Source organism: Bos indicus, chromosome 6 (genome assembly GCF_029378745.1).
Source record: "Bos indicus isolate NIAB-ARS_2022 breed Sahiwal x Tharparkar chromosome 6, NIAB-ARS_B.indTharparkar_mat_pri_1.0, whole genome shotgun sequence".
Taxonomy (NCBI): domain Eukaryota; kingdom Metazoa; phylum Chordata; class Mammalia; order Artiodactyla; family Bovidae; genus Bos; species Bos indicus.
Window position 1 is genome coordinate 85296610 of NC_091765.1, and position 27500 is coordinate 85324109.

General features: G+C 37.8%; 1 pseudogene; it reads right to left on the reverse strand.

The window, feature by feature from the left end:
* Positions 1 to 492: 492 nt before the first annotated feature.
* LOC109560533 (UDP-glucuronosyltransferase 2B17-like) lies at positions 493 to 27124 on the reverse strand (annotated as a pseudogene).
* Between the last annotated feature and the right edge of the window lie 376 nt (positions 27125 to 27500).

The following is a 27500-nucleotide window of genomic DNA, read 5'->3' on the forward strand; positions in this document are numbered from 1 at the left end:
AAGTTTTAGAGGTCTTACAAGTGAAACAAAATTGTGAATTTTTAAACACAATTCCAATTATTGAACAGTTTCTGTAGCAAAATAAGGCTACAATATTCTGCACCAAAGTAAAGATAAAATACTCTGCATATCTGCAAAGTAATATTTATATTATAAACAGACTTCTCCTTATTCTTGGGTCTATCAGTTCAGTTCATTCACTCAGTGTTGTCCAATTCATTTGTGACCCCATGAACTGTAGCATGCCAGGCTTCCCTGTCCATCTCCAACTCCCGGAGTTCACCCAAATCCATGTCCATTGAGTTGATGATGCCATCCAACCATCTCATCCTCTGTCATCCCCTTCTACTCCTGCCCTCAATCTTTCCCAGCATCAGGGTCTTTTCCAATGAGTCAGCTGTTCTCATCAGGTGGTCAAAGTATTGGAGTTTCAGCTTCAATATCAGTCCTTCCAATGAACACCCAGGACTGATCTCCTTTAGGATGGACTGGTTGGATCTCTTCTGTCTATACACAACATGTAAAACACTATTATGTTCAAATGTTTCTTTTCAATATAACTTTTGAATTAAAAAAATACATTTCAACATAGACCCATATAGTTTCATGTTTATTTTATTTTTCATGAGCTTTTCTCTTGGCATGACGTATTTCAACTCTTAAAAAGAAAATCCCTTGAAAATAAACTTTAATCTGAGGTACTGAATTGTGAAAAGTCGTTTTGTCACAAGAGGATAGGATCCTTATCATAACTCCTCCTTGCTGGACGAGTTTCATCTATGGAGTAAACTTGCTCCAGTTCTCAGATACAGATATTCCCTTTTCTCCTTCTTTCCTGTTTTAGCAAACTTCCAGAACCAAAACAGATAGCATATTGTGATGACAAATACAACAGTTGCCACACAAGCCAATAGGAACCCAATCACGTCCAGTGAGTGGTACTACTACCAGGTGAGGTTGTGGGTGGCTGGCCACACGTGCTTGGCTCCTTTGTAGCATATGGCAAACTCAGTCCAGTAGACTGCTCAGTCCAGGGGTCTTACAGGTTGATCATGGTGAATTCTTGATAGCTTCATAGCATTTCCTTTCTATCTAATGAAGAAGTACAAAGATAGCAACATTGAAAGAAAGCTACTTTACTTAAGCATTCCAATGGCATAGACGGTTTTCAAAAAGAGTCATACAAATTCAAAGTAAATATCATACAATTACATAAAAGTGAAAGTGAAAATAACTCAGTTCTGTCCAGCTGTTTGCGACCCCATGGACTATACAGTCCATGGAATTCTCCAGGCCAGAAAACTGAAGTGAGCAGCCTTTCCCTTCTCCAGGGGATCTTCCCAACCCAGAGATCGAACCCAGGTCTCCGGCATTGCAGGCAGATTCTTTACCAGCTGAGCCACAAGGGAAGCTACAATTACAGAAGTAATAGTCTATTTTTAGTTGGGTCCTCATTGAAAGTTTGATTTTTACATTGAAATTTTAGATTGACAGTTATTTAAAAAGTGAATATGTAAGGTCAGGTGGAAAAATTCAATCTTTTCTACCATAGGAATTGATAAGAGCCATTCCAAACACTGTAAGTTGGATAGTGGAAAGGCGAGTTCATGATGATATTCTTGTGGAAGTATAATAGAACAGAGTAATAGTGTAATAAAAAATGAAATGACTCCTAACCAGTCCAGGTGCTTTGACTCTTCTCCATTCCACCATCTATTTTCTACCAGTGGACAAAATTATTTTTTGGAGATACCTATTAGGTTATTACATTTCTCTACTCAAAATTTCCATCTGGCTTCTTATCACATTTAGAATAAAACCCAAATCTGTTCTTTGGTCCATAGTATCCTACATGCTCAGACCCCTGGTAATCCCTTCCTTGATCACTTTGTTCGGCCACTCTGTGGTAAGCACATTGGCCTTCTAGCCTTTTCTTGATGTTACAAATGTTTTCCTACCATAGGACCTCTGAACTTGCAGTCCCTTTTGTCCTTCTGGAATATCCTTCCCCACAACATCTTGGACCTTGTTTCAAGCTCTTGATTGAAGGCTTTGTATCAGTATTACTTTCAGAGTGCAGAGTAGCTTTTCTTGATCATATTAAGATAGTTCAGTTCAGTTCAGTAGCTCAGTCGTGTCTGACTCTTTGCGACCCCATGAATAGCAGCACACCAGGGATCCCTGTCCATCACCAACTTTCAGAATTCACTCAAACTCATGTCCTTCGAGTCGGTGATGCCATCCAGCCACCTCATCCTCTGTCAACCGCTTCTCCTCCGGCCCCCAATCCTCCCAGCATCAGAGTCTTTTCCAAAGAGTCAACTCCTTGCATGAGGTGGCCAAAGTATTGGACCTTCAGCCTTAGCATCAGTCCTTCAAAAGAACACTCAGGACTGATCTCCTTTAGAATGGACTGGGTGGATCTCCTTGTAGTCCAAGGGGCTCTCAAGAGTCTGCTCCAACACCACAGTTCAAAAGCATCAATTCTTTGGCACTCAGCTTTCTTCACAGTCCAACTCTCACATCCATACATGACCACAGGAAAAACCATAGCTTTGACTAGATGGGTCTTTGTTGGCAAAGTAATATCTCTGCTTTTGAATATGCTATCTAGGTCAGTCATAACTTTCCTTCCAAGGAGTAAGTGTCTTTTAATTTCATGGCTACAGTCACCATCTGCAGTGATTTTGGAGCCCCAAAATATAAAGTCTGACACTATTTCCACTGTTTCCCCATCTATTTGCCATGAAGTGATGGGACCAGATGCCATGATCTTCGTTTTCTGAATGTTGAACTTTAAGCCAACTTTTTCACTCTCCACTTTCACTTTCATCAAGAGGCTTTTTAGTTCCTCTTCACTTTCTTCCATAAGGGTGGTGTCATCTGCATATCTGAGGTTATTGATATTTCTCCTGGCAATCTTGATTGAAGCTTGTGCTTCTTCCAGCCCAGCGTTTCTCATGATGTACTCTGCATATAAATTAAATAAGCAGGGTGACAATATACAGCCTTGACATACTGTTTTTCCTATTTGGAACCAGTCTGTTGTTCCATGTCCCATTCTAACTATTGCTTCCTGACCTGCATACAGGTTTCTCAAGAGGCAGGTCAGGTGGTCTGGTATTCCCATCTCTTTCAGACTTTTCCACAGTTTATTGTGATCCACACAGTCAAAGGCTTTGGCATAGTCAATAAAGCAGAAATAGATGTTTTGCTGGAACTCTCTTGCTTTTTCCATGATCCAGCAGATGTTGGCAATTTGATCTCTGGTTCCTCTCCCTTTTCTAAAACCAGCTAGAACATCAAGAAGTTCACGGTTCACGTATTGCTGAAGCCTGGCTTGGAGACTTTTGAGCAGTACTTTACTAGCGTGTGAGATGAATGCAATTGTGTGGTAGTTTGAGCATTCTTTGTCATTGCCTTTCTTTGGGATTGGAATGAAAACTGACCTTTTCCAGTCCTGTGGCCACTACTGAGTTTTCCAAATTTGCTGGCATATTGAGTGCAGCACTTCCACAGCATCATCTTTCAGCATTTGAAATAGCTCAACTGCACTTCCATCACCTCCACTAGCTTTGTTTGTAGTGATGCTTTCTAAGGCCCACTTGACTTCACATTCCAGGATATCTGGCTCTAGGTGAATGGGAGTGAGCACACCATCATGATTATCTGGGTCATGAAGATCTTTTTTGTACAGTTCTTCTGTGTATTCTTGCCACCTGTTCTTAATATCTTCTGCTTCTGTTAGGTCCATACAATTTCTGTCCTTTATCGAGCCCATCTTTGCATGAAATGTTCCCTTGGTATCTCTAGTTTTCTTGAAGAGATCTCTAGCCTTTCCCACTTTATTGTTTTCCTCTATTTCTTTGCATGGATCCCTGAGGAAGACTTTCTTATCTCTTCTTGCTATTCTTTGGAACTCTGCATTCAAATGGGTATATCTTTCCTTTTCCCCTTTGCTTTTCACTTCCCTTGTTTTCAAAGCTGTTTGTAAGGCCTCCCCAGACAGCCATTTTGCTTTTTTGCATTTCTTTTCCATGGGGATGGGGTTGATCCCTGTCTCCTATACAATGTCACGAACCTCCGTCCATAGTTCATCAGGCACTCTGTCCATCAGATCTAGTCCCTTAAATCTATTTCTCACTTCCACTGTATTATCATAAGGGATTTGATTTAGGTCATACCTGAATGGTCTAGTGGTTTTCCCTACTTTCTTCAATTTATATCTGAAATTGGCAATAAAGAGTTCATGATCTGAGCCACAGTCAATTCCTAGTCTTGTTTTTGCTGACTGTATACAGCTTCTCCATCTTTGGCTGCAAAGAATATAATCAATCTGATCTTGGTGTTTACCATCTGGTGATGTCCATGTTTAGAGTCTTCTCTTGTGTTGTTGGAAGAGGGTGTTTGCTATGACCAGTGCATTCTCTTGGCAAAACTCTGTTAGTCTTTGCCCTGCTTCATTCCGTATTTCAAGGCCAAATTTCCGTGTTACTCCAGGTGTTTCTTGACTTCCTACTTTTGCATTCCAGTCCCCTATAATGAAAAGGACATCTTTTTTGGGTGTTAGTTCTAAAAGGTCTTGTAGGTCTTCACAGAACCGTTCAACTTCAGCTTCTTCAGCGTTACTGGTTGGGGCATAGACTTGGATTACTGTGATATTGAATGGTTTGCCTTGGAAACGAACAGAGATAATTCTGTCGTTTTTGAGATTGCATCCAAGTACTGCATTTCGGACTCTTTTGTTGACCATGATGGCCACTCCATTTCTTCTGAGGGATTCCTGCCCGCAGTAGTAGATATAATGGTCATCTGAGTTAAATTCACCCATTCCAGTCCATTTCAGTTCGCTGATTCCTAGAATGTCGACGTTCACTCTTGCCATCCCTTGTTTGACCACTTCCAGTTTGCCTTGATTCATGGACCTGACATTCCAGGTTCCTATGCAATATTGCTCTTTACAGCATCAGACCTTGCTTCTATCACCAGTCACATCTACAGCTGGGTATTGTTTTTGCTTTGGGTCCATCCCTTCATTCTTTCTGGAGTTATTTCTCCACTGATCTCCAGTAGCATATTGGGCACCTACCGACCTGGGGAGTTCCTCTTTCAGTATATATCATTTTGCCTTTTCATACTGTTCATGGGATTCTCAAGGCAAGAATACTGAAGTGGTTTGCCATTCCCTTCTCCAGTGGACCATATTCTGTCAGACCTCTCCACCATTACCTGCCCATATTGGGTGGCTCAACATGGCATGGCTTAGTTTCATTGAGTTAGACAAGGCTGTGGTCCATGTGATTAGATTGACTAGTTTTCTGTGATTATGGTTTCAGTGTGTCTGCCCTCTGATGCCTTCTCGCAACACCTACCGTCTTACTTGGGTTTCTCTTACCTTGGATGTGGAGTCTCTCTTCACGGCTGCTCCAGCAAAGCACAGCCGCTGCTCCTTACCTTGGATGAGGGGTATCTCCTCACCGCTGCTATGCTATGCTATTTACTCTGTAGACATTTTAAAATTTGTTGTATTTTCTAAGATAAACCCTTAAGTTGAAGCATGCATGAAAGCTGCACAATTTCAAGTAAACAGCTCAAAACTCAAATAAGCTAGAAAATCATCACCAAGTGAAACACAAATATAACTCCTACCCAGATCAGGCTTTAGGGTATTATAAACTCCTGATAGGCATTCTTTCTTGGTAGAAGCTTCCAGACACTTCTCTCTTCTCCAGATTAAGTACTAGCCTGACCTCTAACACCGTACAATGACTTAACTTGTGTACATATTGGAATCATATGGTATGTAGTTATTCCACTGTTGTATAGTATTCTCTTGTTTGATAATACCACAAATTATTTATTCATTGTTTGATCATCGGGCATTTGGATTGCTAACAGCTTTTTGGTCATTACTAGTTATGTGGGTGTAATTATTCTGATATATGTATTTTGGTTTATATATTTATACATGTTTATTAGTTATATATCTAAGAGTGGAATTGCTGAGAGAAGGCTTCATGCATGTTTAGGCTTCTTTAATATTATTAAACAGTTTTCTGAAGTGGTTTATTAATTTGTGTTATCAGCAGTGTGGAAAGGTTCCTTTTTCTCCACATTCTTGTGATGGTTCTCAAATTTTAGTTTTTATGATGACATATAAATGAGATTTAATTTATATTTTCTTGATTACTAGTGAAGGGGATAAAGCTGTATATATTTTGCCAGGAAGTGTAATCTTTTGTATAGGTATTTTAATATATCTATTTTAAGATTGAGGAAATTTCTATTTTTAGTTTGTAAAGTATTTCTTTTGATATCATGAATGGATGTTGACTTTTATCAATTATTTAATCATTAGACTGGTCATAATATTTTTCTCTTTTATGTTGACAATTTATTGAATTATATCACTCATTTTTGTACATATAAACAAACAAACTTTCAATCCTGGAATAAGTCCATTTTGATCAAGGTGTTCTGTACTTTTTATATGGCATTCTAATTCTTTTGTATTTTATTTATGGAAGGAATTGTGTTAAAAATTTTTGTTTTCCTGTAATGTCCTTATGTTTTTGATATTAGGGATTATGGCCTCATAAAATGACCTGTAAAGTGGTAATATGTTTGAATTATCTAGAAGAGTTTGTGGAAGATCAATAGTACTTCTTTTCTTAATTATTTGGAAATATTTACTGATGAAGGCATCTGAGCTGGGAGTTTCCTCTGTGGGAAATTTTAACAGTTTTAACAGATTCAATAAAGTATGGAAATATTTAATTATTAAAAATATATTCAATTAATTTTTGTAAAATATTGTGTTTCAGAGGACACTGGCAAGAGAAAAATAACTAAGTGATGGAAAGTATATTTGTGAACCATATATCTGAAAAGGGACTTATGTATATGACACATAAGAGTTCTAATAGCTCAATAATAAAAAAGACAACCAAATTAAAAAAGTAGATAAGGGATTGGAAGAGACATGTCTCTAAAGTGATACAAATGGCCAATAAAAACATGAAAATATTCTCAGCATTAGTAGCCATAAGGAAAATGTAAATCAAGACCAAAGAGTGATCATACTCATTACCATGCCTATAATAAAAATTATAAAAGATAATAACATGTGTTGGCAATGATATGAAGGATTAGAACTCTCATACACTGTTGGTGAAAATGTAGAATGATGTGACTACTTTGGAAAAGAGTTTGGTAGTTTCTCATAAATATAATTATCCTATGACCCTGTGCAGTAAAAACCTGTGTTCACACAAACATGTATAACAGCATATAGATTCTTTTCATTATAGACAAAAGTGAAAAAAATAGAAATGCCCATCAATTGATGAATGTATTAATAGAATGTGGTATGGTATGGATATACTATAAAATATTATTCAATAACAAAAATACTGGTACATGCTGCAATATAGATCTAACTAAAAACTTTTTCCTAAGAAAAAGAAGTCAGTTGTAAATGACCACATATTGTATGATGCTATTTAAATAAAATGTTCAGAATAAAAAAACCTATTGAGACAGGAAGATTAGTAATTCTTAGTATTTTTAGAGTTTCAGAAATTTTAAGCATTGAATTAATATCTTTCTCATTTTACAGTCTTATATGGGTAGGCTTTGTATGCTCAGTCAACTCAGTTGTGTCTTAACTCTTTGTGACTGTAGCCTACCAGGCCCCTCCACCTGTGGGATTTTTCAGACTAGAAAAATCCACTTCAGCCCACTGGAGTGGGTTGCCATTTCCTCCTCCAGTGGATCTTCCCAACCCAGGGATCAAACCCATGTTTCCTGTCCCTCCTGCACTGTGTGGCAGATTCTTAACCACTGAGCCATCAGGGAACCCTTGTATGGATTCTGTCATACTTTAAAAAATGCATACTGTTACAATAAGCTCTATAGAGATCAGATTTCTTTTCTTTTCTTTTCTGCATGGAAAATTATTGCACTGATTAGTTGCTCTTTTGGAGAAGGAAAAGATACCCCACTCCAGTATTCGTGCCTGGGGAATCCCATGGACAGAGGAGCCTGGTGGGCTATAGTCTATGAGGTCGCAATGAGTCGGATACAACTTAGCACCTGAACAGCAGCAGCTGCTCATTAAATCGATAGGATTAAAAAGCAACTTTGAAACAACTGGTTGAATGTAAAAGTGAAATTCAGATTGGTTATATAATTTTAAGTATTTTAAAATTAGCCTCTTAATAAGGGAAATAAACATATTACTGTTGAAAAGAGAACTTATCAATCTATAGATACTACCAAGTTAAAGAAATGCTATACTCACAAAGGGTCATAAATGACAGTCTTCAGTGCACTGAGCAAGTCTGCACTTGACATTGTGTTCAAGTCTAGTAGCTGTTCCCTTGGCCTCCATGTGAGCTGTATTATTGGGTTGGTTAACAAACATAGGGAGTCCCATCATGGGAATCATATGGTAAATGGCTTCAGGAATGCCATTGCCGCCACCATGAGTGATAAAAGCTTTGGTTTTCAGTTGACCTAAAAAATATTTCAATGAGAACAATAAATTCTGAGTCCCATGGTTAGAAACAGAAATTGACAGTATAAGTCAACAGAGAAGGCAATGCTTTCTGCTGAGGATTGCTATGTTCATGAGATCATGCAAACATTTGTGAATTTCCAAAGAAAGCCCATCTGAATAAATGAGGGAAAGCTACACATTAGAGGGGATATTAGAGCAGAGTTGCTTTGTCCAGAGGACAAGTGTGGACTGATTCTTGATTTGAAGAATGCCATGTTCAAAACCATGGAGGTGAAGAAACATTGTTTCTTAGGAATAGAGGAAATGATTCATTCTGATAATGTATGGAGAATCTCAGGGGGCATTTGGCAATAGAGGAAAAATGATGGATGTGCTGTTCATAAAGTCATCTTCTATCAGCTACACTTTGATTTTTAGGCAATGTGAATTACTGAAAGTTCAAGAAAAAGTATGGATGTTTACTATAAAGAAAGCTGAGCACCGAAGGATTGATGCTTTTGAATTGTGGTGTTGGAGAAGACTCTTGGGAGTCCGTTGGACTGCAAGGAGATCCAACCTGTCCATCCAAAAGGAAATCAGTCATGAATATTCATTGGAAGGACTGATGCTGAAACTCCAATACTTTGGCCACCTGATGCGAAGAACTGACTCATTTGAAAAGACCCTGATGCTGGGAAAGATTGAAGGCAGGAGGAGAAGGGGATGATGACAGAGGATGAGATGGTTGAATGGCATCACCGACTCAATGCACATGAGTTTGAGTAAACTCTGGGAGTTGGTCAAGGAGGCCTGACATGCTGCAGACCATGGGGTCGCAAAGAGTCGGACATGACTGAGTGACTGAACTGAACTGAACTTCCCATATAATCTTAGATAAAAGCACTACAATAGTAGTAGAGCTGAGATAGAAGAGTGAGGGAGACAAGAAGACCAGTCAAAAAGCTATCGAAAATTTATAGATGACAGATAATTATCAAGTGTTGATGTTTTACCTTTCTGTTCCACTATTGTCCCTGAGATTTAATTAGAACTTAGTATTTTTTTTTTTTTTTTTTGCCATCTTCTTACCAACAAGATCATTCTTTTGGATCCACTTAAAAAGATGAGTGTTATTTCCCAACATATCTGGTTTCTTCCCACTGAATCACCACACAACCTATTAAGACTAAGAAAAGACTGAACTCCATGAATAAGATCACAGTCTCAGAGCATTTTAGAAGTTAAAATCTAGTAAGAAGTCATTCTGCCCCACTTCTTTCAATGAACAGATGCGGGCATTTCTTCTCAGGAATGTTAAATAATGTTAAATAATAGTTCAAAAAATAAAAGAAGCAAAAATCTGGGACCCTGTTGATCAATTTATCATTTTGTTTACTACAACATGCTATGACTAGTTTTAAATACTTGAGGGAAATTAGCTTGTAAATAATGTAATTTAATAGCTAAAAGCATTCAAGAATCAACCAGGACTGTAGTGTGTACAAAAAGCTGACTGAAATTTCTGCAACTTCATTTCATGTGACTGTCTTATATAACAAACCTGTGGTTTGACTCTAGAAAATACTTTGCTTGCTCAGCAGTTTCTGAAAGAAATCGGTGAAGATATGCTTATGTTTATTTTCTCCGTGAAGCATTTTGATGGAAATGTGTCTCTTTCTATTTGATTTTGTGAACAATATTATACTTTCTTCTATGTGGTATAATGAGATAAAATTTCTTCAACTAGTTGAGAGAATATAAATTATTTTACACTGCATATTGGAAAATCACTTCCTATAATCTTTGAAGTATAAAATTGCTAAGACATTTTTTCATTTTGTTTTCCTCTAAAGGTATTAATAGTGGAAATATCCATGCACATATTTTGTACAAACCTAGGGATTGCAGAATAATAAAAGCAATAAATTTTTTAAAAAAGAGAGTGCCACATTAATTTTCATTGATTATTATAAACTGAAATAAGCAATTTAGAAGTTTGTGCTGTTAAGAGATTTAATTGCATTTTTTACAATAGAAAATACTAATTTAGAATGTTTCAGCGATGCTATGTCTACCCCAAAGAAATCACTGATGCTGAAATTCTCATTTCTCAGTGGAATGAAATACCCTCAAATCCTAGATTAGTGGAGTAATTTTTTTTATGTTTAAGGCACATAACTATATATTACTTGTCAAGGCTGTCAACCTGAATCAAGGTTCTCAAAGATGAAAATAGTCAGGGTTGTTTGGGATAGTTTAGGGCAAGTAGTTCACAGCTAGTGAACGAGTACTGATGGATTTATACTGCCATAAAAATAACGATAGGACTTTAGCAGGAAGCTCTTCTCTAATTTTTTTTCTGCTAACACTGACTCTTCCATGCTTCCCAGTTTTTGCCTCTTCTCTTCCTCCCCACCTCTGAGAAAGTAGTTGTTAATACAGTCAGTCAGAATAGTATGCTGATTAGGTCAAGCTGCTAATGGTCAGGACTAAGAAACCTTAAGACTTCCCTGGTTGCTCAGACGTCTGCGTACAATTTGGGAGACTGGGATTCAATCCCTGGGTTGGGAAGATCTCCTGGAGAAGGGAATGGCAACCCATTACAGTGTTCTTGCCCCCCCACCCCAAGAAAAAGGGGGCTCAAAGAAATATTTGACTTCCTTGGTGGCTTGGATGGTAAAGCATCTGCCTACAGTGCGGGAGACCTGGGTTCAATCCCTGGAAGGGGAAGATCTCTTGGAGAAGGGAATGGCAATCCACTGCAGTATTCTTGCAGCACCCCCCCCCCCCCCCCCCCCCCGCCGCCCCTTAAAAAAAGGGAGCTCAAAGAAATACTTCTGGAGAAAGAAATGGCAATCCACTCCAGTACTATTGCCTGGAAAATCCCATGGACAGAGGAGCCTGGTAGGCTACAGTCCATTGGGTTGCAAAGAGTCGGACATGACTGAGCGACTTCACTTCACTTTCACAAAAGACCTTAAAGTTGGAGCCCATGCCCCTTCCTGTCATCTTTTTCTGCTTTAACAGGAAAAAAACCTGGATCCCAGGCTTCTCTCTTGATCTGTTCCTCAACGAATGATTTTAAGACACATGCTGTTTTCATCTTGGGAAAAGAGGGAGCAGGAGTAGGAGGAAGGATTTGAATCTTTATGCTCCAACTCAGTCTTTTTCAAAATTCTGTTTTAAATATTGAATATCGAGTGCAGCTACCAAGTGAACTGCAACAGGATACCTCTCAGATGCTCAGAACTCCCAGAGTCCCCTCAGGAAGTCCCCTAGGAAACATTGTGATTTGTGGGGCAAGATTTGGATGTTTTTGTGTTCTTACTGTTAACTTAATAGCACTAGAATCTCAAACATAATCTCTAAGACAGAAATGTCTCTCAGAACAAAGTAAAACTTGAATTGGAACATTTAAGCACATATGTCCCCCTTGTTTCATTTTAAAATTCAAATTCGAAAGAAAAATGAGATATACCAATTCATTTTGATCTAACCATGTTATGATATTCTCTGTTTCTCTCCCCTTTGCAAAAAACATTCTAATGGACCCACTCCAGACTTTAAAGAGATTCATTCAAATAGCTGTTCAGTACAAAGGTAATTGGAATCTGGGCAAGGGTTGATCAATCATATTAGACCTTTCTTCTGGAAGGTTTTCAACCACTGACCCCAAAATCAGTATTACAAAGTCATCTTCTCCAGAGCTTTGGACAAACTCTTGAATTTCCTGAAAAGAAATAATTCATTGTATTCTGAAGGGGAATCAGCAGACAGAGGGTTTTTGTTTCATTCATTCTTTCTTTAGTTTGTTTGAAGAACATGAATACATACATTTCTAAAGAGAGAGAATTGTTAGAATAGCATCATCTTCTAATATGCTAAACTATTAAAACACTTTAGAAAGAGATGTGTGATATGCAGTTCATTTTCTTTAACCAATGTATTATCATTGACTACTAACAAGTACAGTGATTTATTTATCACTTACCAACAAAGGATGTCACTAAAGTGAAAGTCTCCAGGGAAGAACATTTCACATTGTGACAACACAGGTTTGATTTTCTTAAGTGACTTTTGAAGATAATGTAATTTTTATTCCATGTCTCAAACAATAGCAGGACCAGGAATTTTTTTCTCATTCTCTGTTAAATATTGCTAAGATCCAGAAACAATGGCTTAGTAATTTGTCCCAGGATGACAGGATTATACAAGCACACAAGTAAAATAATATGCTTATTAAAACATATGGCTTGCTCACCAGGACAAGATTCAGGACCTTACTATGTCCAGAAATCCAAAGTTATGCCTTCAACTTTGCTAAATTCCAACCTGTTCCTTACATTACAAAGTCCTCCTTAATATCACCAACCAGAACTCAACATCTTAGGTAACCTTTCTCTGACTTCCTTTTACTGAAAATTGATGAAACTCTGTCAAAGTGCTGTTCCTTTTTCTTATAATAAGTTAAATAATCCTAGCCTAGCAAGATCAAGGTTTTTGTTTTTTTTTTGTTCCTTTTTCTTTCTTGGTTTGTTTTGGAGAAGTTGACAAAAGACAGGCATTTAAAAGGACCTGAACTCCTAACAGAATTCTTCAAATAAAATGAAAAACAGTCTGTAGCTCAGCTTCATGAATTTGTATGTCATTCTTTATCCAATGTATTTGTTACTGAATTGATCTACTTTTCTTCTTAGCAGTTTTCAGGACAGGTCTTCTGATATATAGGCTTTCCTGATTATAAGGCTACCTATGATAATATAAGGGTAATGGTGCTTCCCTAGTGGCTCAGATGGTAAAGAATCCACCTTCAAGACAGGAGACCCGGGTTCAATTCCTGGGTAGGGAAGATCCCCTGGAAAAGGAATGGAAACCCACTCCCATATTCTTACCTGAAGAATTCTATTGACAGAGGGGCCTGGTGGGCTATAGTCTATGGGATGGCAAAGAGTTGTACATAACTGAGTGACTAATACTTTCACTTTTCCCTTTTTCATGATAATATGAACAGATTAAAGGTTACATATAATTGCTTTGGTAAAAGAAAAGCATTCTTGTTAAATCATCTCTATATAATTAAATAAGAACTCTCAATTTATTAACCATGATTTATTATTTACTTATTGGTGTTTCAAATTCCCAATTCCCACAGTTCCCTAAATTTAAGCCTCAGCTAAGACTCTGATCTATTAAACTTCTTATATTATAGTAATTGTCTGAAAGAGACAAAGACTGCTGAAAGTATTTTTTCTTGTCTTGAAAGTTTATTTCTTTTTTCTTCCTATCTCATGCTCTGATAATACTGGGTATGCTACATTAATTTCATATCTGTTAAGGAAATAGCTTTTCAAAACTTCCCATAGCTTATTTTTCCCTACTTTTTTTTAAAACAATGAAATTGCAATATCATATATTATCACTATTTTTATATGGGATGTTTAAATGTTGAGTGTAAATTTGATTTTATTTCTGATCTTGGCCAAGATATTTTAAGGATACTGATGCTATGATATACAGTGAATGTGACAAATTTTGCCTGTAAGCTGTTTGTTTTTGGTGGATTTTATGCCACGAGAGTGTGACTTATTGGGTAAAACACCTGATCAAGCTATCTAAGACTAATTATCATTTATGACATTAAGTTACAGAAAACTTTCATCTACATTTGTAAATGTGGGTCCTATTGTGCAGGTTTTGAACTTGGTCTTGGAGAAGACTCTTGAGAGTCCCTTGGATAGCAAGGAGATTAAACCAGTCAATCCTACAGGAAATCAGCCCTGAATGTTCATTCGAAGGACTGATGCTGAAGCTGTAGGTCCACTACTTTGGCCACCTAATGCAAAGAACTGACTCGTTAGAAAAGACCTGATGCTGGGAAAGACTGAAGGCAGGAGGAGAAGGGGATGACAGAGGATAAGATGCTTGGATGGCATCACCATCTCAATGGACATAACTTTGAGCAAGCTCTGGGAAATGATAAAGGACAGAGAAAGATGGAACGTGGCAGTCCATGGGGTGGCAAAGAGTCAGATATGACTGAGCTACTGAAAAACTCCAGCAGATCTCCTGACTCAGGAATTGAGCTCACATCTCCTGTAACTCTGGCATTGGCTCGTGGTTACTTTATCACTAGACCATAAAGAAGCCTGGACATCAAAGATTTGATGCTTTCTTGAAACTCAGCATTCATAAAACTATGCTCATGCATCTGGTCCCATCACTTCATGGCAAATAGATAGGGAAACAATGGAAACAGTGAGAGACTTTATTTCCTTGGGCTACACAATCACTGCAGATGGAGACTGCAGTTGCAATATTAAAATATGCTTGCTCCTTAGAAGAAAAGCTATGACCAACCTAGACAGCATATTAAAAAGCAGAAACATTGCTGACAAAGGTCCGTCTAGTTGAAGCTATGGTTTTTCCATAGCTTCCCATGGTAGTCATGTATGAATGTGAGAATTGGACTATAAAGAATGCAGAGTGCAGATGAATTGATACTTTTGAACTGTGGTGTTATAGAAGACTCTTGAGGGTCCTTGGACTGCAAGGAGATCCAACGAGTCTATCCTAAAGGAAATCAGTCCTGAATATTCATTGGAAGAACTGATGCTGAAGCTGAAACTCCAATACTTTGGCTACGTGGTGTGAAGAGCTGACTCCTAGGAAAAGCCCCTGATGCTGGGAAAGATTGAAGGCAGTGGGGAAGCAGATGACAGAGGACGAGATATTTGGATGGCATTACTGCTTCAATGGACATGAGTTTGAGCAAGCTCCGGGAGAAGCCAAGCATGTTGCAGTTCATGGGGTCAAAAAGAGTCAGATGTGACTGAACAACTGAGCAACAACAACATTGTGCAGGTTAATACTTTTTTTTTTAATTTTATTTTATTTTTAAACTGTACAAATTGTATTAGTTTTGCCAAATATAAAAATGAATCCGCCACAGGTATACATGTGTTCCCCATCCTGAACCCTCCTCCCTCCTCCCTCCCCATACCATCCCTCTGGGTCGTCCCAGTGCACCAGCCCCAAGCATCCAGTATCGTGCATCGAACCTGGACTGGCAACTCGTTTCATACATGGTATTATACATGTTTCAATGCCATTCTCCCAAATCTTCCCACCCTCTCCCTCTGCAACAGAGTCCATAAGACTGTTCTATACATCAGTGTCTCTTTTGCTGTTTCGTACACAGGGTTATTGTTAGCATCTTTCTAAATTCTATATATATGCGTTAGTATACTGTATTGGTGTTTTTCTTTCTGGCTTACTTCACTCTGTATAATAGGCTTAACCAGTCACTTTCTCCTTGGTATTTACCTTACTATATTTGTTTCCAAGCCTGGTTAGTGAGATCAGGCAGGTTGAAAAGTGAAAGTTGAAAATTAGTCTCTCAGTCACATCTGACTCTTTTCAACCTTATGAACTGTAGCCTGCCTGGCTCCTCTGCCCACGGAGCTCTCCAGGCGAGAATATTGGAGTGGCTTGTCATTTCTTTCTCCAGTGGGTCATCCCTACCCAGGAATGAAATCTGGGTCTCCTGCATTGCAGGCAGATTCTTTACCAACTGTGGTATTAAAGAAATCAGGCAGTTTACATGATTGAAATAAAACTATACCTAATGAAATTAGGCATTGTGTCATGAGTGCTAAGTAACTTCACTAGATTCCAACTCTTTGCACACCCATGGACTATAGCCTGCCAGGTTTCTCTGTTCACGGGATTCTCCAGGCAAGAATACTGGAATTGTTTCCTATGCCCTCCTCCAGGAGATCTTCCTGATCCAGGGATCCGATCTGCGACTCTTACATCTCCTGCAACGGCAGGCCAGTACTTAACCATTAGCACCAATTCCTGAGAGAGGCTTATTTTCATGAATTGTATTATCAGGATGCAATGATTTCTGGTCTGTTTTGTGTTGTGAAGTTCTTTCACCTCAGATAAGATCAGGAACAATACTGAAGTGCATTCACAAAGTTTTTGGAAAAAAATATGAGTTTGCCAGTACACACACACACACACACACACACACACACATACCCCCGAAGGAATCCCTCCAGTCTAGATACTGGTGACACTGCTTAAAATTCAAATACTATTTTAATATTTTCTTCGTTTTTCAATTTCAGAGACAAATTCCTTTGGCCAAAAGTTCACTAAAAAAAGAAAGTCTTGAATCAGTTCTAATGAGGTGGATGAAACTGGAGCCTATTATACAGAGTGAAGTAAGCCAGAAGGAAAAACACCAATACAGTATACTAACGCATATATATGGAATTTAGAAAGATGGTAACGATAACCCTGTATACGAGACAGCAAAAGAGACACTGATGTATAGAACAGGCTTATGGACTCTGGGGGAGAGGGAGAGGGTGGGAAGATTTGGGAGAATGGCATTGAAACATGTGAAATGTCATGTATGAAACGAGATGCCAGTCCAGGTTCAATGCACGATGCTGGATGCTTGGGGCTGGTGCACTGGGACGGCCCAGAGGGATGGTATGGGGAGGGAGGAGGGAGGAGGGTTCAGGATGGGGAACACATGAGAAATAAAGGAATAAAAAATTAAAAAAAAAAAAAAGAAAAAAAAATAAATTAATTAATTAATTAAAAAAAAAAAAAAGAAAGTCGTGGCAGCCAATAGTTATGAAGCACTATGTTTTGGCAGTGTGTAAGGACTTCATGTACATGCAATCTAAGTCGTTTTAGTTGTGTCCACTCTTTGCGACTCTATGGACTGTAATTTGCCAGCTTCCTCTGTTCTTGGGATTCTCTAGGCAAAAATACTAGAGTGGGTTCCCATGCCCTTCTCCAGGGGATCTTCATGACCCAGGGATTAAACCTGAGGTTCTTTACCTCTAGCACCACCTGGGAAGCCCAAGGCCTTTATGTATCTGGCGGATTGTTTTTATTCTCAGTAGTTCTGGCCTATAAAGTAGACCACACTTTTCTTCCTTTATTCTCATGCATCCATATTTTATAGAAAAGGTACTTTGGCAGAATTTGCTTTTGGTATATTTTTTACTTATCATAGTACCATGTATTAAAGCACCAGATTCCATCAGTTCAGTTCAGTTCAGTCTCTCAGTTCCATAGTCTTTGAATACTCTCATATATTTCCAATTTTAATATGGCATTATCAGAATTTGATTCTTTGAGATATTTCATTGCAATTTACTTTAATAAAATATGAGAGATCACTTCCACATCACCTCAATCTAAAATATCTTTTGATTTGTACTTTATTATAAGTAATTGTTTAACATTCATATTTTTTCTGGCTGACCAGTCTATAAGATCCCCAAGGACTACCATTGTGTCTCTCCCTTTCACCCCTCCTTCTTCAGTACAGAGTAAAGAATCTGACATCTAGCAGACAAAGAAAACATATTTGTTGAAAAAATAATGTTTCTCATGTGTTGCAAGACTTTATCATAGTGGCTATATCCACATAATATTGCATTTCTCTCATATTTTTATGACTGTTATATAATCCAGAATATTCAGTAATAGTGAAACATGAAACACACAGTGAGTGAAGGAATGGTGTGAAGAAATTTTATATATTGCCCATATAACTTCCAGAAGACAGTATTTGGACTGGGAATGGAAAATTTCCTTCAAGATAAAAATTTTACCTTGTGCAGGGGTTTGGCAGGTTTTCAGTGAAGTCCTCCAACAAAATCAAAATTTGGTAAGAATGGTTGGGGAAATTCAAAATCCCAAGAGCTTTTTATCAACCAAAAATCAGTTTTCTCATTAATTCACAGATTGTAGTGGGTCTTCCTGTAGTGGAAGTTAAGAAAAGGAATATATGGAAATTTGTGAATATATACCCATTTTTCTTAGATGATACAGCAATAAAGCTTCTGTTCTGTGTAAGCCAAGATGAACAAATAATACCAGTGTTTTACAGTTTAAACAAACATATATAGAGAAAAAAGAGAGGGAAAAACACAGGTAAGTGAGAAACTTATACAGCTCATTATAACCTCTTCCCTTGGCACCTTTGAACCTTTCTAGGTTCATATACCATTAAAGATTAACTCTTGTATCATACGTTACAGGTTCACTAATAGATTTTAATTCTAAGTCAATTTTACTCTGTAATTATTTACATATGTGAAAAATATTGCATTCTAAATGATCATCTTCTTGTTTTCCACTGTATAGCATTAGATTTCTATCACTTTCATAATATTTGTGCATTTTTAATAACATTCTGACATTTTAAACATTTTTTTAAACTAACTGAGGATCCCATCTTCCAGGGAGAACCCAGCATTGTGTGATTGCCATGCACCCATTGGCAGGGGAAGCTTCTGGTGCTAATAGGTTAGAGGGAGGATTCTAAAATGGTGCTTGCCAGGGTTGGTGTCAGAATGGTGGAACGAGATTCCAAAAATGGCTACCACCAGAGCCATATCCCCAGGTGTAGTCCCAGCTGCACAATGCCTCTCCAGGAGATGCTCCAAGATCAGCAAGTGGTTCTTGCCCAGGTGTCTTTCAAACTACTGAGTCTGCTGGAACTCAGACTAAGTGAGATTTTGTGTATACCCTTTGAGAGCAGATTCTCTGTTTACAGAGTCTCCTGTTTTCTCGAATGGAAGCCACACTTGTTTTCAAAGCCAGACATTCTGGGGTATGTCTTACCAAAATAGAGACCTTGATGTGGGGGCCGAAACCCCTGTCTCCTGGAGGAGGACTTCTATGCTTGTGATATTCCTCCTGTTTGTAGGTGGCCAACCTCAGGTTACGGGTCCCAGTTAGACTGTATCTCTGCTCCTCCTACTTGTCTTGTTGTGGCTCCTTCTTTATATCTATAGTTGTGGAAAGTCTTTTCTGCTAGTCTTCAGGTCGTTCTCAAAGATAATTGCTTTGTGAGTAGTTGTATTTTGGTGTGTCCATGGGAAAAGATAAGTCTAGGGTCTTTCTACTTCACCAGCTTGATCTCACTCACATAGGTATTGTTTTCTAAAGATTATTAATGACTTTCCACATTAAATATGGACCAACAGCATGAAGAATTTGCACTTCTCACACTTGTTTCAGTCTGGTCTTCAGGTCACCTAGTCAGCCACCAGAGGATCCTGGTTACTCATGAGAACTTTTCAGAGGATAGATAAAGGTAAGAAGAGACCCTCCAGTGGTTTAAGAAGCCTCCCTAATGATGCAGATCTCGCCAGGAATCAATAGCCTTCCCTTCCATAGCTAAAGTCTCAACTTTTTTTCTGTACATTTTGAAGAATAAAGCTTATTGTGGGACTAAATTTTTGAAACATCTGTGATCAACAAAGTGTATGATGATCGAGATGCACTAAATGAAATGATGGCTTTCACATCCATCTTTATGTTATTTATTTTTTCTCTCCTAGGAAATTTGAAACATTCTGACTATATCGATTACTACAATCTAATGGCAATGGAAGGCTGCTTGATAACTGCCTAAAAAGGAAAAAAGGATGGGCAGCTAAGGAACTATCTTATGATTCAGTCTGTCAAGTGTGTTCCTCTGTCTAAGTTTGTGTCTTTGGTCTCCAGAAAAAGTATAAATATTGGAAAAACTAAAAATAAATATTAAAAAGCACATCAGAATGAGTGATAAGGGAGATTCACCTACTAAAGACTGACAAAAATCTTCCTTTTTAGTATTTATAACTTGGTTAAAGGATCTCCTTTGTTAATTTCTATTCTTAGAATAAATCAGCAATGCTGTGAAGGCTCCTTGTTCAAGGAATGACATAAAAATTCTGGAAAGCCAGGTTAGAAAACCTGCCTTGGTTGCAAAAGTCTATTTGCACCAGTCACTTGCACTTCTGTCCCCGTACTTACCTAAAATTTCTCTAAGCTTTTTTATGGCTTTGGATTATTTGCTTAGTATATATTCACACATACACTCCATTCACAGCCCAGCATCCTATTGTGACTTTTTGCTATTTTTTGCCATGTCTTTCTTCACTTTGCTGTGCATGTGCTTATTATGTTACCTCACTTACAAGCTGCTTTTCTATGACCTATGATTCCTGATGAACTTTTATCTTAGAAACTTTAATCTCTGAATTATTTATTTTAGAAACGTTGGTCTTTGGATTATTTGCTTAGTCTTTTATTTTAGATAGGCCTAATCATCCTCCAGTTCATTCACCAACCAGCTTTCTACACTGACTGTTTGGCATGTGATGCCCTTTATCACTTCACATCAACTCGCATGACCCTGCTATGGAACCTCGCCTAAGAATTTATTTTCTATGACCTGTGATTCTTGGTTAATTTTTAGCAGATTTGTTCCTAGACTTTGGTCTTGGTTCTATTTTTCAGGCCTCTACCTCCTATAACCTCATACAATATATACATAATCTTAATCTTGAATATTGCGTATGTGATATATATATAATCTTAAATTAACCTTGCAAATCTTCTTAGCCATTGAGAGCAATAAGGAATTTCTGCCAAGGATGGTTTCCAAAATTTTTACAATAATTTCCAATGTCATCCAATCATTTCATCCTCGATCATCTTTGTCTACTCCTGCCTTCAATCTTTTCTAGTATCAGGGTCTTTTCCAAAGAGTAAGTTTTTCATATTAGGTGGTCAAAGTAGAGTTTCAGCTTCAGCATCAGTTCTTCCAATGAATATTCAGGACTGATTTTCTTTAGGATTGACTAGTTTGATCTCCTTGCTGTTCAAGGAACTCTCAAGAGTCTTCTCCAACACCATAGTTCAAAACCATCAATTCTTCTGTGCTCAACCATCATTATGCTCCAACTCTCTTATTCATACATGTCTACTGGAAAAAAACATAGCTGTGACTACATTGACCATTGTCAATAAAGTAATGTCTTTGTTTTTTAACATGTCTAGGCTTATTTTAATATGCTGTCTAGGTTTGTAATAGCTTGTCTTCCAAGGAGCATGTGTCTTTTAATTTCATGGAGCAGTCACCGTCTGCAATGATTTTGGAGCCCAAGAAAATAAAGCCTGGAGAAGGAAACGACAAACCACTTCAGTATCCTTGCCTTGAGAACCCCAGTAACAGTATGAAAAGACAAAATGTTAAGACACTGAGAGATGAACTCCCTAGGTTGGTAGGTGCCCAATATGCTGATGGAGAAGAGTGGAATGGAGAAATAACTCCAGAAAGAATGAAGAGGCTGAGCCAAAGTGAAAACAATGTCCAGTTGTGGATGTGACTGCTGATGGAAGTCAAGTCTGATGCTGTAAAGAACAGTATTGCCTAGGAAACTGAAATGTTAGGTCCATGAATCAAGGTAATTTGCAATTGACCAAACAGGAGACTTTGAAAAATTGCTTAGTTGAGTAAATTCTCAAAGTCATGACAATACAAAAAGTTATGACCAATCTAGACAGCTTATTAAAAAGCAGAGACATTACTTTGCTGACAAAGGTCCATCTAGTCAAAGCTATGGTTTTTCCAGTAGTCATGTATGGATTTGAGAGTTGGACTCTAAAGAAAGCTGAGCACCAAATAATTGATACTTTTGACTTATGGTGTTGGAGAAGAATCTTGAGAGTCCCTTGGACTGCAAGGAGATCCAACCAGTCCATCCTAAAGGAGATCAGTCTTGGGTGTTCATTGGAGGTACTAATGTTGAAGCTAAAACTCAAATACTTTGGCCACCTGATGTGAAGAACTGACTCATTTGAAAAAAAAAAAACCCTAATGCTGGGAAAGATTGAAGGCAGGAGGAGAAGGGAACAACAGAAGATGAGATGGTTGGATGGCACCTCCAACTCAATGGACATGAGTTTGAGTAAACTCTGGGAGTTGGAGATGGACAGGGAGGCCTGGTGTGCTGCAGTCCATGGGGTTACAAAGAGTCGGGCATGACTGAGCGATTGAACTGAACTGAACTGAAACAGGAGAGATAGTAAGAGTGAACATTGACATTTTAGGAATCAGTGTACTAAAATGGAGCAGAATGAGTAAATACAATTCAGATGACCATTATATCTACTGTGGACAAGAATCCCTTTTAAGAAATGGAAAAGCCTTCATAGTCAAGAAAAGAGTCTGAAATGCAATACTTGGATGCAATTTCAAAAATGACAGAAGGATCTCTGTTCGATTCCAAAGCAAACTATTCAATACCATAGTAATCCAAGTATATGCCCCAATCACTAAGGCCAAAGAAGCTGAATTTGAATGGTTCTCTGAAGACCTACAAGACCTTCTAGAACTAACATCAAAACATATTTCTTTTTCATCATAGGGGGCTGAAATGCAAAAGTAGGAAGTCAAGAGATACCTGGAGTAACAGGCAAATATGGCTTTGGAGTACAAAAATGAAGTGGGGCAAAGACTAACAGAGTTTTGCCAAGAGAACACTCTAGTTATAACCAGAGAAGATTCTACATTGGACATCACCAGATGATGGTCAATACCAAAATCTGATTGATTATATTTTTTGCAGCCAAAGTGGAAGAAGCTCTATACCGTCGGCAAAGAAAAGATGGGAGCTGACTGTGGCTCAGATCATGAACTCCGTATTACCAAATTCAGACTTGAAGAAAGTAGGGAAAACCACTAGACCATTCAGGTATGACCTAAATCAAATCCCTTACGATTATACAGTGGCAATGGCACCCCACTCCAGTACTCTTGCTTGGAAAATCCATGGACAGAGGAGCCTGGTAGGCTGCAGTCCATGGGGTCGCTAAGAGTCGGACACGACTGAGCGACTTCACTTTCACTTTTCTCTTTCATGCATTGGAGAAGGAAATGGCAACGCACTCCAGTATTCTTGCCTGGAGAATCCCAGGGATGGGGGAGCCTGGTGGGCTGCCATCTATGGGGTCACACAGAGTCGGACACGACTGAAGTGACTTAGCATAGTATTAGCAGTGACAAATAGATTCAAGGGATTAGATCTGATAGAAAAAGTGCATGAAGAACCTTGAACAGAGGTTCACAACATTGTACAGGAGGCAGTGATCAAAACCATTCTCTCAAAAAGAAATGCAAAACAGCAAAATGGTTGTCTGAGGAAGCCTTACAAATAGCTGAGAAAAGAATAGAAGCTAAAGGCAAAGGAGAAAAGGCAAGATATATCCATTTGAATGCAGAGTTCCAAAGAAGAGCAAGGAGAGATAAGAAAACCTTCCTAAGTGATCAATCCCAAGAAATAGAGAAAGCATTAAAATGGAAAAGACTAGAGGTTTACTTAGTAAATGACATTTAATCCATTGAGAGGGAAAGAGTAATACTAGATAGTTTCCAGAGAAACTCATTCACAACTAAGCAATTTTTCTTCTCAATAGAGATACTAGATAATGGAGATGTTAGAGAGATTAAAATAATAGAAGAACTGAATCTAGATGGAGAAGTCAGGAACTTTGATTCTGAAAGCTAAACAGAGCCTCAGCTATGAGTTCATAGAAATGTTTAATTTTAAAGACAAGTAAACACAAAGTTTATACAAAATATCAGATTGCTTTGGACATAGATTTTTTTTTTTACTGATCCAGGTTTAGAAGGATATTTCCTCATGACTAAACTTCATTTGATTTTTAAATATAGTTAATGAAATTTCTTACTATAGCATATCAAAAATGGCTAATACTCTTTGTAATTCCTCCTATTAAGAGGTGGAGGCTATTTCTTCACCCTTTGAATTTGGGCTTTCCTCCTGACCTGGTTTACCAATAGAAGGTGACAGAAGTGATTTTGTGTGACTTCCAAATCTAGTCTAAAACTTTCATGCAACCTATTCTAGAATTCTGCTATCATCTAAAAAGGTCCAAGGTTTTCTGTTGGAGAGGTCACCTGGAGGAGACATCAAAGTATCCTGCTAATCTGCCAAACCCCAGCCATGTGAGTGACACTTTCTTGGACTGTTCCACTTCTGTCAAACCTGGTAACTAACAGTAGCATAAAGATTAAGCCCAGGCAAAACCCACTGAAGAGACATTTTCTTATGCCCAGCCCATTTTTCTGATTCATAGGGTCATGTGCAAACAGTATGGTTTCTCTTTTAAACCATGAGTTTTAGGATAGCTTATTTTACAGCAATAAATAACAGACATTATAATTTATGAAAAGTGCAGTGCATATGTAGCTTTCAAAACAAATAAGCCTCAAGAATATTAACATATTGGGTTATTATTGTCACAGGAACATCTCCAGTGTCACAGAGTTCTAGACTACTTTGCACATTCTCCTGAATAGTTGATACCTTTTGACTAAGAAGTTGTTATATTTCCATTTTGACACTAAACATAAGAAAATACAAATTATACCACTCTAACCCACACAAAGAAGATAAGATTTCTTTTCATCTACTGGAGGGAAAATGTAATAAACCAGACTTACCTAATACTTCACTGTAAAATTTATCCCACTTCTTGTTAAAAGTCTCATGCAAAGTCAAAATATAGGTCATACACCATATTTGTCACTTTCTCCATAAATATCATTTTGTCACTTAGTTCAAATATTATAATAGGTATGTAGGAAGGAGGTCATATAAGCCCTCCACAGAGTTTTTCATATGTATTGCCTGTGGTAAATTTAAGACTGTAGACCAAAGGTAGGGTAAGCAGTTTAACCAGCAGCTCAACACAAGGAGAAATTGCATCTCTAAGAACAACATCACATCTGGACTCTCTCAGTTTCTTTCATAAGTTTTTTTTTGTTTAAAACTGCATCCGCATAGAGCTTTTGAACAGTATCAGAATATTTGTGATATGTTTTTTTGCATCTTTGAATCATATGCCCATAATGTACTCTTTGGTAATTCATATGCCCATATCTTGATCTATTTCATAAAATGCAAATCAGGCTCATTCTTAGTGAAGGATATAGGATAAGCCTCAAATTTAAGGGTAGATGGTTTACTGGGATCCACCAGGATGGAAGCTGAAGATGCTAGCACAGTCACTTCACGATCCCTCTGAGCAAGTTCATCCAAAACTGTCTTGAAATTGATCCAGTGATTCTATTCCATTGGACACACCAGCACCTTTTCACAGAAGTCACAGCTGAAATAAAAAGAAAGCACAAGAAGAAAAGCCCATCTCTTAGACATCTTGATAAAATCCAAACCTTCATAAGCTTCCTTAATTTCAGAGGTAGCTCTCTGTTATATCCGGGACAGAATCAATTAAGTAGTTAAAATATAACTGCCACTTGGTAAGGTCACAATGACTATGAGCTAAAGACTGTTTCCAAGAGTCTGCCTAGGCAATTTCTCTGCAAGCTAATCTCCAGTTTAGAGGCTTTGGAAAGCAAATAGATAAAAGCACAGAGGATTTTGTGATTTTGTGTACAATAAATCCCTGGCTGTAGGGTAAGAGGAAATTGCCTAGGATGTAGAGAATTTTCAGATAAGGAAGCAGCATGTGTCAACAGAGATACATTCTGATTTGTTTGAGCATTCCAAGCATTTCTTTCTGCATATTTTAACACCTATTTTATTAGCTCTATTTCATTTAGCTCACCTTTGTTCTTTTGACTGAAGTTATTCCTTCAGTTCTTTGACTGAAGTTTTTCCTCTTTATATGAACATGAGCATCTTTTGAATATAACTTTAATCAGTTTAGTATAGCTTTAGTCACTTTCCTTTGAGAATATTGCTTCTGAATTATGATCATTTCCTTTTCTGAACATTTGTAACCTTTTTTCTATTCCTCTCACTTCTTCAATACTTTCTCTAAACTTACTCTTCGAAAGAATTTATCCTCTAAGTACCTTCTTCTGAACTTCATTTTGTATCCTATTTTTGTAATTGAGGTATGCTATATTAAAAATCTTACCAGGAATTCACATCAAATTAGAAACAGGAAGGGGAAGATGCATGTAATGGGATAGATTTGTTTTCATGATATCAATAATCAACTGACTTGAAATGAGAGGAGAATCTCTCTTAAGAAGGATTTGAATATAGATTCTAAGCAAAACATTCATTCTGCCAGTGAAATAAGCTTTGATTTCCTGGACACTGAGGAAAGAATTAAAGGGAAAACATAGATGTGAAGATATAGAAAAGGAAAGGGAAATGGATAGTGCATGCCTATGATGGAGGCATTACTTTTAGTTATGACTATTTTGGTTATGAAGCCCCTTGTAAGTCCCTTTAGAACACAGACCAAGTCTCCCTGGGAGAGTAAAGAATGATGTTCACAAAGTGATGTTTGTGCAGAGAGTGAGTACTGACTAGTGTTTTGTCAAGTATAAAATTTATGTGGGGGGAATTTAGATTTAGAGAGCAATGTAAAAATGCATGGAAGCCTGAAAGAACACAGTTTCCTCCGAGTATAAGGAGAAATTTACTGTGGTTATATAAATATTTGCTCTGTAAGCTGTGAGGAGCCTTGGAAAGCTTCAAGCCCTTTAGAGATATTTCCTTATTTCATTTTTGAAAATTTTCTTATGGCAGGTTATGAGAATGTAGATATGACATGAAAGAACCCCACAAAAAGGGAACTAATCTGGATGATTAATCTGGGGCTAATCTGGGGGCTAATTCCAGAGGAGAGGTAATTAGCACTTCAAAGAGCATGAAAGTGAAAGTGCTAGTTACTCAGCCATGTCCAACTCTCTGTGACCCCATGGACTGTGGCCCTCCAGGCTCCTCTGTCCATGGAATTCTCCAGGCAAGAGTACTGGAGTGGCTTGCCATTCCCTCCTCCAGGGAATCTTCCTGACCCAGGGATTGAACCCTGCTTGGAGTCAATGTTTGAGTTGCAAATCAAATGGTTTCTTGTTGAATTATTATTTCTCAGATTGATTTTATTTTAGCTTTCAGTATTTGTGTCTATGAGCTATAACAATAAGATCATTCCAGTGATCCATTTACAAAATGAGTATTGGGTCTTAAGATGTTCTGTTTCTTATCACCATGTCTCTGTAGAAGCTGTTAATACAAAGAAATATTTTCCTTCTATGATGGGAAGGACAGAATCATTGAATTTAATTTTGTATTAGTTTATTAGTTCTTTTTTAAAATTGCTGGTGTAACAACTTACTACACACTCAGAA